Here is a 14,863-nt window from a genome sequence, read left to right as displayed (position 1 = left end):
TCTAAAGCATCAATGACAAACTGAAGAGGAAGAAACCCATTTTTATACTCATATAAAATATCTCTTACTCTTTTTATATCTACATCTAGCCACTTTTTAAAAAACACATCTGTTCCATCTGTAGTAATCTTTGCATTTAAAAACAGAGGTTGATTCAAAATTGTTTCTCTTCCTTGTGGCTTAAAATCAATATGTGGTAAGAAATCCCTCCATGCCTCTAAAACCTCTTTATAAAAATCTGGTATTCCTTTTTTAACTCTCATCCATAAAATATCATCCCCTATTCTCAAATTTGAACATTTGTTTAAAAAATGTTTCATTATTACTTTCCATTCCTCCATCTTTTCTCTATTTAGATATTTCTTTACAGTTTTCACTCTCATACTCTTCTTCCTCTGCTCAACATCCATTAACCCTAACCCTCCTTCTTCTTGAGAACCAATTAAAGTCTTATGTGCAATTCTAGGAGGCTTATTATTCCATAAAAAATCCAACACAATACCCTTTACTCTCTGTTCCACCCACATTGGCATTGCAGTTACAGATAAATTATACCACATCTTAGAGAGCATTAGACTATTAACAATTAAAACTCTTCCTTTCAACTCCAAATCTCTCACTTTCCAAAAAACTAATCTTCTTTTCATTTCTCCCACAATCTCTTCCCATCTTTTATCTCTTGAACTCTTTTCATCTTTCCCCAAATTTACTCCTAAAATCTTAATTTCTTCCTTTTCATTAAAAGCAATGCAAGCTGGTAATGCTGGCGCTTCTCCAAATCTCATAAAAGCAGTTTTTTCCACATTTATCTTTGCACCTGTTGCTTTACAAAATTTCTGCATGAGTTCCATTGCTATTCTAATGCTCTCTAAATCTTCTATTATCAAGGTGGTATCATCCGCGTACTGAAAAATCTTTTGTCCTTCCCTTCCATTTTCAATATTTATACTTTTTATTCTTTGATCCTTTTTAAACATCATTCCTAGAGACTCTGCGACCAAGGAATACAACTGTGCTGACAATGGACAGCCCTGCCTTATGGATCTAGTTATCTTAAAAGCATCCGTTAAAAAACCATTACATTTAATAAAACTCATTGCATCCTTATACAAGATCTTAATCCATTTTCTAAAATTACCCCCAAAACCAAAACGTTTTAAACTCGCAAATAAAAACTCATGCTCCACCCTATCAAACGCTTTTTCAAAATCCATGCTTATCACATATCCACTCTTCTTTTCTTCATTCATATAACTTATCACATCCCTTATGTTGCTAACTGTATCTGATATATCTCTCCCCTGAACTCCATATGCTTGATTTGATAAAATTATCTTAGGTAACACTCTTTTCAGTCTGTTTGCTAAAATTTTTGCTAAAATTTTAAAATCTACATTTAGCATAGTGATTGGTCTATAGTTTTTTAAATCCTCCCTTTCCCTTTTTCTCTTGAATATTATTTTGACTAGACCCATTTTCATTGCTTGATTAATCTCTCCCTTTTTAAAAATCTCATCATACACTTGTTTTAGTATTTTCAATAATTTATACTTAAAAGCTTTATAAAACTCATTTGTTATTCCATCCATACCTGGACTTTTATTCACCTTTAATTGATTAATAGCTTCTTCTATCTCTTCTATTTTTATCTCCGCATCACACTCATCTTTGTCTTGATTATTAACTGTAGCTGTTATCGTCTCCAATATACAGTCTTTTTCCCCATCATCTATTCCTTGTGTCTTAAACAATTCTTCATGAAAATCTTTTACCTCCTTTAATATTTCTTTTGTTTCTTTTACTTTCCTTCCATCTTTGCATTTTATTTCTTTTATCGTTTCTGCCTTTTTCCTACTTCTTTCCAGATTAAAAAAGAATTTTGTGCATTTTTCTCCCTCCACAGTATATTTTGCCTTACTTCTTATCATTGCACCTCTATACTTTTCCTCCTCTATTTTACTTAAATCCTCTTCTAACAAAACAACCTTCTGCACATCAACGTCCTCTTTACTTAATTCTTCATTTAATTCTTTTCTGATATTCCTTTCTTTTTGTTTCTTAACTCGTTGTAGAAATTTACAATATTTTATTGTAGATTTCTTTATTTCATATTTTACATTATCCCACCATATCCTTTTGTTTTCTACAAACAAACTACTTTCCTTTTCTTTGTCTATAATTTTTTCTATTTCCATTCTATAAGATTCATTTTTTAAAATCTCTGCATTTAAAATCCAAACTCCTGGCCCCCTCTCCATTTTACTAAAATCCATCAAAATAAACACAAAACTATGATCACTTAATGTTGTTTCCTTATAGTACACCTTTTCAATATATTGCTCTAAAAATCTTGTGTTTAACACATAATCAATCCTTGTTTGGCACAAAAAATTCTCTACTAATTGTCTTCTTGAATATTCTCTTCTTTTTTCATTCCTATCCCTCCATATATCAATTAAGTCATTTTCTCCCATTAAAACATTCAGCTCTTTTCTTGCAGTATCTGTTCTATAAACCATTCCTTCTGCCATATCCATTTTGCTAAAAACTGTATTGAAATCACCCATTAAAATTACTTTCTTATACTTTAGTGTAAAACTCCTTAAATCATGAAAGAATCTCCTCTTTTCCTTTTCTTCTGTTGGTGCATGTAAGTTGCATAAAACAAAAGTTTCATCCTCACTACTTATTTCTACTGCTAAACATTTTCCATTTCTATCATCAAATACCACATTCCATTTATCCTTCATATACTTATCAATTAAAATTGCTACTCCCCTTCCTTTTCTTCCATCCCCATTATTATATATTATTTCCCCATTCCATCTTTTTTTAAAATCTTCCATTAATTCATCTTTCCAATTTGTTTCTTGTAATACAATTATATTTTCCTCTTTACACATTTCTTTCATTTTTTCAAATTTCACCACATTCAACAAACCTCTTGCATTCCAAGATACAATTCTTAAGACCATTAAGGATAATAAATATTTAAAAATATTCATCATTTCATTTTTCTTCCTCTTCCTCCACTATACTTCTTAAAACCTCACATTTCCCTCTAAATGTAGCTTTTTCTTTCATTTTTTCTTTTCTCTTTCTAGCACAGTCAATATTTGGTTTTACCTTCAGTAGACTTCTTCTTTGCATACGAGTGAATTCTCTATCTCTTTTATATCCTTCAGACTTTTGTTTCTCAGTCTCTTTTTCATCTTCCTCTTGTTCACTCTCCTCTTGTTCTTTTTTATGCTCCAGTTCTCTGCCCTTTAATGAAGTCTCCTCTAGTGTCCTTTCTTCTTCCATCATTTGTTCTTCTTTTTCTCTCTGTGTTCCATTTGTCTCCTCTTCCCTTTCAACTTCTGCCTGCTCACCACCATAATTTTTCTCCTCTTCTTCCACTTCTTTATGAATTTGTCTGCACTCTACCTCGGAGTCAGTCTCTTTGTTTGGTCTCTCCTCATTTACCATCCAACATTCACATTTCACAAGAACTTTGTGGCAATCTGGGCATCTCACTGCATCACAGTCCCGTGCAAAATGGCCTTGCTCCTCACATAGGTGACATTTAAAGTCTGGACAGTCTCTTAAGATATGTCCCGGATTCAAACACATACGACAAGTCTTCACCTGTCTGCCATGTATTATCCGGAAAAACTGTGTTCCCTCCGCTGTCTCAAACTTTGTGCTATATGGTAATGAAACCACCTGATCTGGAAACTTAACACGCACAAATCTCGTTCCATCTTCCACTTCAGTGCCTGGATATAGCCTTCTTTTAATTTGTGATGTTGGATGTACGCCCCAATTATCCAATTTATTAAAAATGTCTTTGTCTTCAAGATAAGCCGGTAGATGCATAAACGATACAACATATTCCCTTGTCTGTAGTTTTCTAATTACACAATCCTTTCCTTTAATAGTTATTCCGTCCAGTAGAATGTCACACATGTCCTCATTTCTTAAAGTGATTTCATATTCTCTGCCCAGCCTGGGCCTTACCGCCAAGATATGTCCACCTCCAATTTTCTCTGTCACCATCTTGATGATATCCTCAGCTTTTCCATCTTGTACTCCCTCTAAATCAATTATCACGGTTGCTTCTTTTGAATATTTTCTTCCTCTTTCATTTCTTCTGTTATGTTCTCCATTGATTCCTTTGTCCACACTTCGTCGTTTGTCCAGTCCTTTGTCAATATCCGTTTGTATTTCACCAGCCATTTCCATGTCGTTTTCCATAAGATCCGTCCTTTAATCCAAGAGATATATTAAATCAAAAACAAAAACACCCTCCAGACAGCATTAAGCTGCTGGAAGGTGGTTAAAGCAAAACAAACAAACAAAATTATACTTTCAAATCAAAAACTTTAGCAAAACAAAAAATATAAACAAATAAGGGAGAGCCTTCCTCTCCAACTACAGCCCAGTACTTCCTGTCTGACTCAATAGCGCCCTCAGGTTGGTATGGCCGTAAGCGAAGACTGCTGCAAAGAGAGGACTATTTAAAGACCAGCCAATCTAATCACCAGTACATTATATAAGTAGGAAAGAAAACCCAAAAGATTAAAGCACCTGGTATTCCTAGGCAGTCTCTCATCAAAGTACTAACCAGTCCTAAACCTGCTAAGATTAAGAGATCGGGCATTGACTCTATCTTTTGGCAAAATTATTATATACTAAGTGAAAAATTTCCAAAAAGCTTACAGCACCTGTTATTCCGAGGCGGTCTCCCATCCAAGTACCAACCAGGCCCAAACCTGCTTAGCTTCCGAGATCAGACGAGATGGGGCATAGCCAGGTTGGTATGACCGTAAGCCAAGACTGCTGCAAAGAGAGGGCTATTTAAAGACCAACCAATGTAATCACCAGTACATTATATAAGTAGGAAAGAAAACCCAAAAGCTTAAAGCACCTGGTATTCCCTGGCGGTCTCCCATCCAAGTACTAACCAGACCTAAACCTGCTAAGATTCAGAGATCGGGCATTGACTTGTTTTTTTTTTTTTTTTTTAATGAAAGATTATTATATAATTCGTTAAATTTTCCAAAAAGATTAAAGCACCTGGTATTCCCAGGCAGTCTCCCATCCATGTACTAACCAGGCCCAAACCTGCTAATATTCAGAGATCGGGCATTGACTCTATTTTATGGCAAAATTATTATATACTAAGTGAAAAATGTCCAAAAAGCTTACAGCACCTGGTATTCCCAGGCGGTCTCCCATCCAAGTACTAACCAGGCCCAAACCTGCTTAGCTTCCGAGATCACACGAGATCGGCATAGCCAGGTTTTTATGGCCGTAAGCGAAGACTGCTGCAAAGAGAGGGCTATTTAAAGAGCAGCCAATCTAATCGCCAGTACATTATATAAGTAGGAAAGAAAACCCAAAAGCTTAAAGCACCTGGTATTCCTAGGCAGTCTCTCATCAAAGTACTAACCAGACCTAAACCTGCTAAGATTCAGAGATCGGGCATTGACTCTTTTTTTTTTTTTTTTTTTTTTAATGAAAGATTATTATATAATTCGTGAAATTTTCCAAAAAGATTAAAGCACCTGGTATTCCCAGGCAGTCTCTCATCCATGTACTAACCAGGCCCAAACCTGCTAATATTCAGAGATCGGCATTGACTCTATTATTTGGCAAAATTATTATATACTAAGTGAAAAATTTCCAAAAAGCTTACAGCACCTGGTATTCCCAGGCGGTCTCCCATCCAAGTACTAACCAGACCTAAACCTGCTAAGATTCAGAGATCGGGCATTGACTCTTTTTTTTTATGAAAGATTATTATATAATTCGTGAAATTTTCCAAAAAGATTAAAGCACCTGGTATTCCCAGGCAGTCTCTCATCCATGTACTAACCAGGCCCAAACCTGCTAATATTCAGAGATCGGCATTGACTCTATTTTTTGGCAAAATTATTATATACTAAGTGAAAAATGTCCAAAAAGCTTACAGCACCTGGTATTCCCAGGGAGTCTCCCATCCAAGTACTAACCAGGCCCAAACCTGCTTAGCTTCCGAGATCACACGAGATCGGGCATAGCCAGGTTGGTATGGCCGTAAGCGAAGACTGCTGCAAAGAGAGGGCTATTTAAAGACCAGCCAATCTAATTGCCAGTACATTATATAAGTAGGAAAGAAAACCCAAAAGCTTAAAGCAAATGGTATTCCTAGGCAGTCTCTCATCAAAGTACTAACCAGACCTAAACCTGCTAAGATTCAGAGATCGGGCATTGACTCTATTATTTGGTAAAATTATTATATACTAAGTGAAAAATGTCCAAAAAGCTTACAGCACCTGGTATTCCCAGGCGGTCTCCCATCCAAGTACTAACCAGACCTAAACCTGCTAAGATTCAGAGATCGGGCATTGACTCTTTTTTTATGCAAGATTATTATATAATCCGTGAAATTTTCCAAAAAGATTAAAGCACCTGGTATTCCCAGGCAGTCTCCCATCCATGTACTAACCAGGCCCAAACCTGCTAATATTCAGAGATCGGGCATTGACTCTATTTTTTGGCAAAACGATTATATACCAAGTGAAAAATGTCCAAAAAGCTTACAGCACCTGGTATTCCCAGGCGGTCTCCCATCCAAGTACTAACCAGGCCAAACCTGCTTAGCTTACGAGATCAGACGAGATCGGGCATAGCCAGGTTGGTATAGCCGTAAGCGAAGACTGCTGCAAAGAGAGGGCTATTTAAAGACCAGCCAATCTAATCGCAAGTACATTATATAAGTAGGAAAGAAAACCCAAAAGCTTAAAGCACCTGGTATTCCTAGGCAGTCTCTCATCAAAGTACTAACCAGACCTAAACCTGCTAAGATTCAGAGATCGGGCATTGACTCTTTTTTTTTTTTTTAAATTAAAGATTATTATATAATTTGTGAAATTTTCCAAAAGATTAAAGCACCTGGTATTCCCTGGTAGTCTCCCACCCATGTACTAACCAGGCCCAAACCTGCTAATATTCAGAGATCGGCATTGACTCTATTTTTTGGCAAAATTATTATATACTAAGTGAAAAATGTCCAAAAAGCTTACAGCACCTGGTATTCCTAGGCAGTCTCTCATCAAAGTACTAACCAGACCTAAACCTGCTAAGATTCAGAGATCGGGCATTGACCGATTCTTTTTGTTTTTTTTATTTTTTTAATGAAAGATTATTATATAATTCGTGAAATTTTCCAAGAGATTAAAGCACCTGGTATTCCCAGGCAGTCTCCCATCCATGTACTAACCAGGCCCAAACCTGCTAATATTCAGAGATCGGGCATTGACTCTACTTTTTGGCAAAATGATTATATACTAAGTGAAAAATGTCCAAAAAGCTTACAGCACCTGGTGTTCCCAGGCGGTCTCCCATCCAAGTACTAACCAGGCCCAAACCTGCTTAGCTTCCGAGATCAGACGAGATCGGGCATAGCTTTTTTTTTTTTTTTTTTATTATCATATTACAACATTCCATAAATATTTTGCACATGAAAGTCTTATTTACTTTTAAAACAGTCATTTAACATTTTTTTTTTCTAAAAAAGACTCAAATAAAAATTAAAAGCATTATTAACATACATTTTAAGAACAATCTAAATAACATTTTTGCAATAATACATTAAAATGAAAATGTCATTCCAAAGAATGGATTCCCTTTTACAATTTTTTTTTTTTTTTTTTTTTTTTTTTTTTACAAACACTTATTTTTCATCTTTTATATTATAGTAACCAAACAGAAAATTTAGAATAAAAAACATCTTTATCCTAAAAAAATTGCACACATGTATTTTTGCCACCACTCAATTAGTTTCATTGTCTTTAAAGAAAACATGTCTTGCTTCCCCCATTTCCACTTTTCCTCCTTTCCTTTAGCGCTTCTCTTCTTATTTTCTGCTTTTTAAGAACCTGTTGAATGTCTACACCTTTTGTTCTTGCTTTTACACCTCTATTCAGTCTTTCTATTCCTTTATTTTCCAAACCAAAAATCCTCCCCCCATTTTCCACTTCTCTTACCTCCGGCAGTATCTTCATTCCCTTATCCTCATCCTTTTCTTGACCTTTTTCATAGTCCATCCCAGTCGTGTCCACTTCTTCCTTTTCCTTAGAAAAGTCTTTGTTAATCAGATTTATTTCCTCTTTGTCTACTCCTTCTCCCGTCTCCATTCCTTGCTCTCCATCTTTGTTCTTTTCTTCATTCTCATCTTTGTTGGTTTCCTCCTCTTCCTCACTGTCCTGTTCATCTTCCTTTCCTTGAGTCTGCCGCAGTGAATCATTTAAATGCTCAGTTGCAGTATCTCCCATCACCTCCTGTACGTCCATATTTGTGTCCTCATTTACCTCATGTTCCATCTCACATCTGCATCTCATGATTGCTTTGTCGCAGCCTTGGCACCGTGGGACTTTGCAGTCCCGCGCATAATGCCCCTGCTCAAAACAGTCTCGACATTTGAATTGCGGACAGTCCTTTTTCTCATGTTCCACACTTACACAGATCCTGCATGTCTTCAATTGGTTGTCATGAATCACTCTGTAGTACTGCACTCCTTCTTCAGTCATGAACCTGGTATTATATGGCAAAGATGTCACTTCTTTTGGAAACTTTACCTTTAGTCCGTCCGCCACTGTTGTCCCCGGATGATATCTCCTTCTTAGAGGCAATATGGGAATTACTCCCCAATCTATCAGTTTTTGAATGATTTCCTCATCTTCTATATAGCTGGGCAGACTCAAGAAAGATACCATCCTTTCTGTTGCACACAGTTTCCTTATCTCACATTCTTTTCCATTAATCATGATTCCTTTCAACAGTGAATCACAGTCCAACTCACTTTCCATAGTCATTTCAAATTCATTGTTATTCTTTCTTCTTAGTCCGATCAGTTTTCCAATTCCTACTTTCTCTTCAACTGATTTAATGATCATTATTACTGTTGTGTTTTCTATATCTTTTACAGTCATTGTTAATGTTGCTTCTTTTCTGTATTGCCTCTGATACTTTGTTTGGTGGCTCAATTTCTTTATCAATTGCTGTCGTTGAGATAAATCATTTCTTTTTTCTTCAACTCCATTATTAGTTCCAGTACCTTCAGTTGTTTGTAGTTCTATTTTTCTGTCTTGTCCATTGGTTTTTCCATCTGGTTTTCTCCTTGAAACCACCTTTGCCCAAGTCTCATTCCTGCTTTCAGCATTCCCTTCATTCATATTCCTTTCCATCTCGTCAGCAATATATCCAGATTCTCTGATCCCCATCTCATGTCCATTTGACAGTCCGTGTCCTTTGTCCATTAAATCTGTCATTTTGTTATATGAAACCCCAAACAGTATAAACTGTTTGGGGTTAAAAAAAAACACTAACTAATATAAACTCAACACAAACAAAAAAACAAACCAACTAATAAAACTAAACCAAACTACAAAATGGAAGAGCCTCTCTCTTCCTACTACTGCCAGCTCACTTCCTGTTGCACTCTAGCGCCCTCAGATTGGTTTGGCCGTAAGTGAAGACTTCTGCAAAGAGAGGGCTATTTAAAGAGCAGCCAATCTAATCGCCAGTACATTATATAAGTAGGAAAGAAAACCCAAAAGCTTAAAACACCTGGTATTCCTAGGCAGTCTCTCATCAAAGTACTAACCAGACCTAAACCTGCTAAGATTCAGAGATCGGGCATTGACTCTATTATTTGGCAAAATTATTATATACTAAGTGAAAAATTTCCAAAAAGCTTACAGCACCTGGTATTCCCAGGCGGTCTCCCATCCAAGTACTAACCAGACCTAAACCTGCTAATATTCAGAGATCGGGCATTGACTCTATTATTTGGCAAATATATTATATACTAAGTGAAAAATGTCCAAAAAGCTTACAGCACCTGGTATTCCCAGGCGGTCTCCCATCCAAGTACTAACCAGACCTAAACCTGCTAAGATTCAGAGATCGGGCATTGACTCTTTTTTTTATTTTTTTATTTTTTATTTTTTTGTTATGGAAGATTATTATATAATTCGTGAAATTTTCCAAAAAGATTAAAGCACCTGGTATTCCCAGGCAGTCTCCCATCCATGTACTAACCAGGCCCAAACTTGCTAATATTCAGAGATCGGGTATTGACTCTATTTTTTGGCAAAATTATTATATACTAAGTGAAAAATGTCCAAAAAGCTTACAGCACCTGGTATTCCCAGGCGGTCTCCCATCCAAGTACTAACGAGGCCAAACCTGCTTAGCTTCCGAGATCAGACGAAATCGGGCATAGCTTTTTTTTTTTTTTCATTAAAATTCTTTTACAAAAAATTTCAATTCATTTACAACATTCCAGGGAACTCAATTTTACAATTCCTTAAAACATTTTGTACATTACCTGAGAACATTTTATAAAAAACATCCATTTTCCTTTCCATCTTACAATACACATATAACAGTTGCAAATATTCTTCCTTTCTCTTTTTAAAATATCCCCATATGTCTATTTTACAGTCTTTGTTTCTCACTATGTTTCTTCTTTTCCATATCACATACTTCCCCATTGATATACATAGATTGACCACCTCCTTATTTGTACAATTTTCATTCAGTCCCATTATTATCAACTCATCCCAGTTTGGAATATCTTCCTTTCCTCTTAGTTGATTTATCAAACCTTTTAAAATCTTAAAAAATTATTTCAATTCATCACAATATAAAAACAAATGTAAAAATCCTTCATCCTCTTTTTTTACATACTTTACACAAAGCATTTTGTGTCAAACCAATTTTACATAGTTTCATCTCGGAAAAAACAACATTATGCCTTATAAAATAATCCAACGCTTCCATTTTTACATCTAAGAACCTCCATTTAACATTCCTCCATATATTATTTTCATCTAATCCAGGAAAATGATCAATCCAAAACTCATTTACTTTTGGTTTTGTGAAAACAGATTCCGTAAAACATGTGTAAAACATCTTCACAGTACAAGAGTTAAAATCATATTCCTTCTTCCCAACTTTAAAAGACACTTCTACTTTCTCTTCCTCTTTTTCCCCACTCTCTATTATTTCAATCCACTCTTTTGGTATTGCTTTCTTTACAACATCATATTGTTTCTTTAAAGTACTGACATTGAAATCCTCTTTTGCTTCTTCTAAAGCATCAATGACAAACTGAAGAGGAAGAAACCCATTTTTATACTCATATAAAATATCTCTTACTCTTTTTATATCTACATCTAGCCACTTTTTAAAAAAACACATCTGTTCCATCTGTAGTAATCTTTGCATTTAAAAACAGAGGTTGATTCAAAATTGTTTCTCTTCCTTGTGGCTTAAAATCAATATGTGGTAAGAAATCCCTCCATGCCTCTAAAACCTCTTTATAAAAATCTGGTATTCCTTTTATCATTCCTTTTTTAACTCTCATCCATAAAATATCATCCCCTATTCTCAAATTTGAACATTTGTTTAAAAAATGTTTCATTATTACTTTCCATTCCTCCATCTTTTCTCTATTTAGATATTTCTTTACAGTTTTCACTCTCATACTCTTCTTCCTCTGCTCAACATCCATTTACCCTAACACTCCTTCTTCTTGAGAACCAATTAAAGTCTTATGTGCAATTCTAGGAGGCTTATTATTCCATAAAAAATCCAACACAATACCCTTTACTCTCTGTTCCACCCACATTGGCATTGCAGTTACAGATAAATTATACCACATCTTAGAGAGCATTAGACTATTAACAATTAAAACTCTTCCTTTCAACTCCAAATCTCTCACTTTCCAAAAAACTAATCTTCTTTTCATTTCTCCCACAATCTCTTCCCATCTTTTATCTCTTGAACTCTTTTCATCTTTCCCCAAATTTACTCCTAAAATCTTAATTTCTTCCTTTTCATTAAAAGCAATGCAAGCTGGTAATGCTGGCGCTTCTCCAAATCTCATAAAAGCAGTTTTTTCCACATTTATCTTTGCACCTGTTGCTTTACAAAATTTCTGCATGAGTTCCATTGCTATTCTAATGCTCTCTAAATCTTCTATTATCAAGGTGGTATCATCCGCGTACTGAAAAATCTTTTGTCCTTCCCTTCCATTTTCAATATTTATACTTTTTATTCTTTGATCCTTTTTAATCATCATTCCTAGAGACTCTGCGACCAAGGAATACAACTGTGCTGACAATGGACAGCCCTGCCTTATGGATCTAGTTATCTTAAAAGCATCCGTTAAAAAACCATTACATTTAATTAAACTCATTGCATCCTTATACAAGATCTTAATCCATTTTCTAAAATTACCCCCAAAACCAAAACGTTTTAAACTCGCAAATAAAAACTCATGCTCCACCCTATCAAACGCTTTTTCAAAATCCATGCTTATCACATATCCACTCTTCTTTTCTTCATTCATATAACTTATCACATCCCTTATGTTGCTAACTGTATCTGATATATCTCTCCCCTGAACTCCATATGCTTGATTTGATAAAATTATCTTAGGTAACACTCTTTTCAGTCTGTTTGCTAAAATTTTTGCTAAAATTTTAAAATCTACATTTAGCATAGTGATTGGTCTGTAGTTTTTTAAATCCTCCCTTTCCCCTTTTCTCTTGAATATTATTTTCACTAGACCCATTTTCATTGCTTGATTAATCTCTCCCTTTTTAAAAATCTCATCATACACTTGTTTTAGTATTTTCAATAATTTATACTTAAAAGCTTTATAAAACTCATTTGTTATTCCATCCATACCTGGACTTTTATTCACTTTTAATTGATTAATAGCTTCTTCTATCTCTTCTATTTTTATCTCCGCATCACACTCATCTTTGTCTTGATTATTAACTGTAGCTGTTATCGTCTCCAATATACAGTCTTTTTCCCCATCATCTATTCCTTGTGTCTTAAACAATTCTTCATGAAAATCTTTTACCTCCTTTAATATTTCTTTTGTTTCTTTTACTTTCCTTCCATCTTTGCATTTTATTTTTTTTATCGTTTCTGCCTTTTTCCTACTTCTTTCCAGATTAAAAAAGAATTTTGTGCATTTTTCTCCCTCCACAGTATATTTTGCCTTACTTCTTATCATTGCACCTCTATACTTTTCCTCCTGTATTTTACTTAAATCCTCTTCTAACAAAACAACCTTCTGCACATCAACGTCCTCTTTACTTAATTCTTCATTTAATTCTTTTCTGATATTCCTTTCTTTTTTGTTTCTTAACTCGTTGTAGAAATTTACAATATTTTATTGTAGATTTCTTTATTTCATATTTTACATTATCCCACCATATCCTTTTGTTTTCTACAAACAAACTACTTTCCTTTTCTTTGTCTATAATTTTTTCTATTTCCATTCTATAAGATTCATTTTTTAAAATCTCTGCATTTAAAATCCAAACTCCTGGCCCCCTCTCCATTTTATTAAAATCCATCAAAATAAACACAAAACTATGATCACTTAATGTTGTTTCCTTATAGTACACCTTTTCAATATATTGCTCTAAAAATCTTGTGTTTAACACATAATCAATCCTTGTTTGGCACAAAAAATTCTCTACTAATTGTCTTCTTGAATATTCTCTTCTTTTTTCATTCCTATCCCTCCATATATCAATTAAGTCATTTTCTTCCATTAAAACATTCAGCTCTTTTCTTGCAGTATCTGTTCTATAAACCATTCCTTCTGCCATATATATCCATTTTGCTAAAAACTGTATTGAAATCACCCATTAAAATTACTTTCTTATACTTTAGTGTAAAACTCCTTAAATCATGAAAGAAACTCCTCTTTTCCTTTTCTTCTGTTGGTGCATGTAAGTTGCATAAAACAAAAGTTTCATCCTCACTACTTATTTCTACTGCTAAACATTTTCCATTTCTATCATCAAATACCACATTCCATTTATCCTTCATATACTTATCAATTAAAATTGCTACTCCCCTTCCTTTTCTTCCATCCCCATTATTATATATTTTTTCCCCATTCCATCTTTTTTTAAAATCTTCCATTAATTCATCTTTCCAATTTGTTTCTTGTAATACAATTATATTTTCCTCTTTACACATTTCTTTCATTTTTTCAAATTTCACCACATTCAACAAACCTCTTGCATTCCAAGATACAATTCTTAAGACCATTAAGGATAATAAATATTTAAAAATATTCATCATTTCATTTTTCTTCCTCTTCCTCCACTATACTTCTTAAAACCTCACATTTCCCTCTAAATGTAGCTTTTTCTTTCATTTTTTCTTTTCTCTTTCTAGCACAGTCAATATTTGGTTTTACCTTCAGTAGACTTCTTCTTTGCATACGAGTGAATTCTCTATCTCTTTTATATCCTTCAGACTTTTGTTTCTCAGTCTCTTTTTCATCTTCCTCTTGTTCACTCTCCTCTTGTTCTTTTTTATGCTCCAGTTCTCTGCCCTTTAATGAAGTCTCCTCTAGTGTCCTTTCTTCTTCCATCATTTGTTCTTCTTTTTCTCTCTGTGTTCCATTTGTCTCCTCTTCCCTTTCAACTTCTGCCTGCTCACCACCATAATTTTTCTCCTCTTCTTCCACTTCTTTATGAATTTGTCTGCACTCTACCTCGGAGTCAGTCTCTTTGTTTGGTCTCTCCTCATTTACCATCCAACATTCACATTTCACAAGAACTTTGTGGCAATCTGGGCATCTCACTGCATCACAGTCCCGTGCAAAATGGCCTTGCTCCTCACATAGGTGACATTTGAAGTCTGGACAGTCTCTTAAGATATGTCCCGGATTCAAACACATACGACAAGTCTTCACCTGTCTGTCATGTATTATCCGGAAAAACTGTGTTCCCTCCGCTGTCTCAAACTTTGTGCTATATGGTAATGAAACCACCTGATCTGGAAACTTAAC

The 14,863-nt window shown here is 34.7% G+C and overlaps 2 non-coding genes and 2 pseudogenes across 2 annotated transcripts; all 4 read right to left on the bottom strand.

Annotated features, from left to right (window-relative positions):
- Nucleotides 1–4,694: 4,694 nt before the first annotated feature.
- Nucleotides 4,695–4,813, bottom strand: LOC113077485 (uncharacterized; annotated as a pseudogene).
- A 370-nt stretch (nt 4,814–5,183) lies between these two features.
- LOC113077488 (uncharacterized) lies at nt 5,184–5,301 on the bottom strand (annotated as a pseudogene).
- Nucleotides 5,302–5,947: 646 nt separating this feature from the next.
- LOC113077474 (5S ribosomal RNA) lies at nt 5,948–6,066 on the bottom strand. The gene has a single exon (XR_003281348.1). It is a non-coding gene; the product is annotated as a 5S ribosomal RNA (ribosomal RNA).
- A 494-nt stretch (nt 6,067–6,560) lies between these two features.
- LOC113077482 (5S ribosomal RNA) lies at nt 6,561–6,678 on the bottom strand. The gene has a single exon (XR_003281356.1). It is a non-coding gene; the product is annotated as a 5S ribosomal RNA (ribosomal RNA).
- Between the last annotated feature and the right edge of the window lie 8,185 nt (nt 6,679–14,863).

The sequence above is a fragment of the Carassius auratus genome, unplaced genomic scaffold (genome assembly GCF_003368295.1).
Source record: "Carassius auratus strain Wakin unplaced genomic scaffold, ASM336829v1 scaf_tig00022685, whole genome shotgun sequence".
Classification (NCBI taxonomy): Eukaryota; Metazoa; Chordata; class Actinopteri; order Cypriniformes; family Cyprinidae; genus Carassius; species Carassius auratus.
Note: the sequence above shows the minus strand (reverse complement) of the source record. Positions and strands in the feature narration are given on the sequence as shown.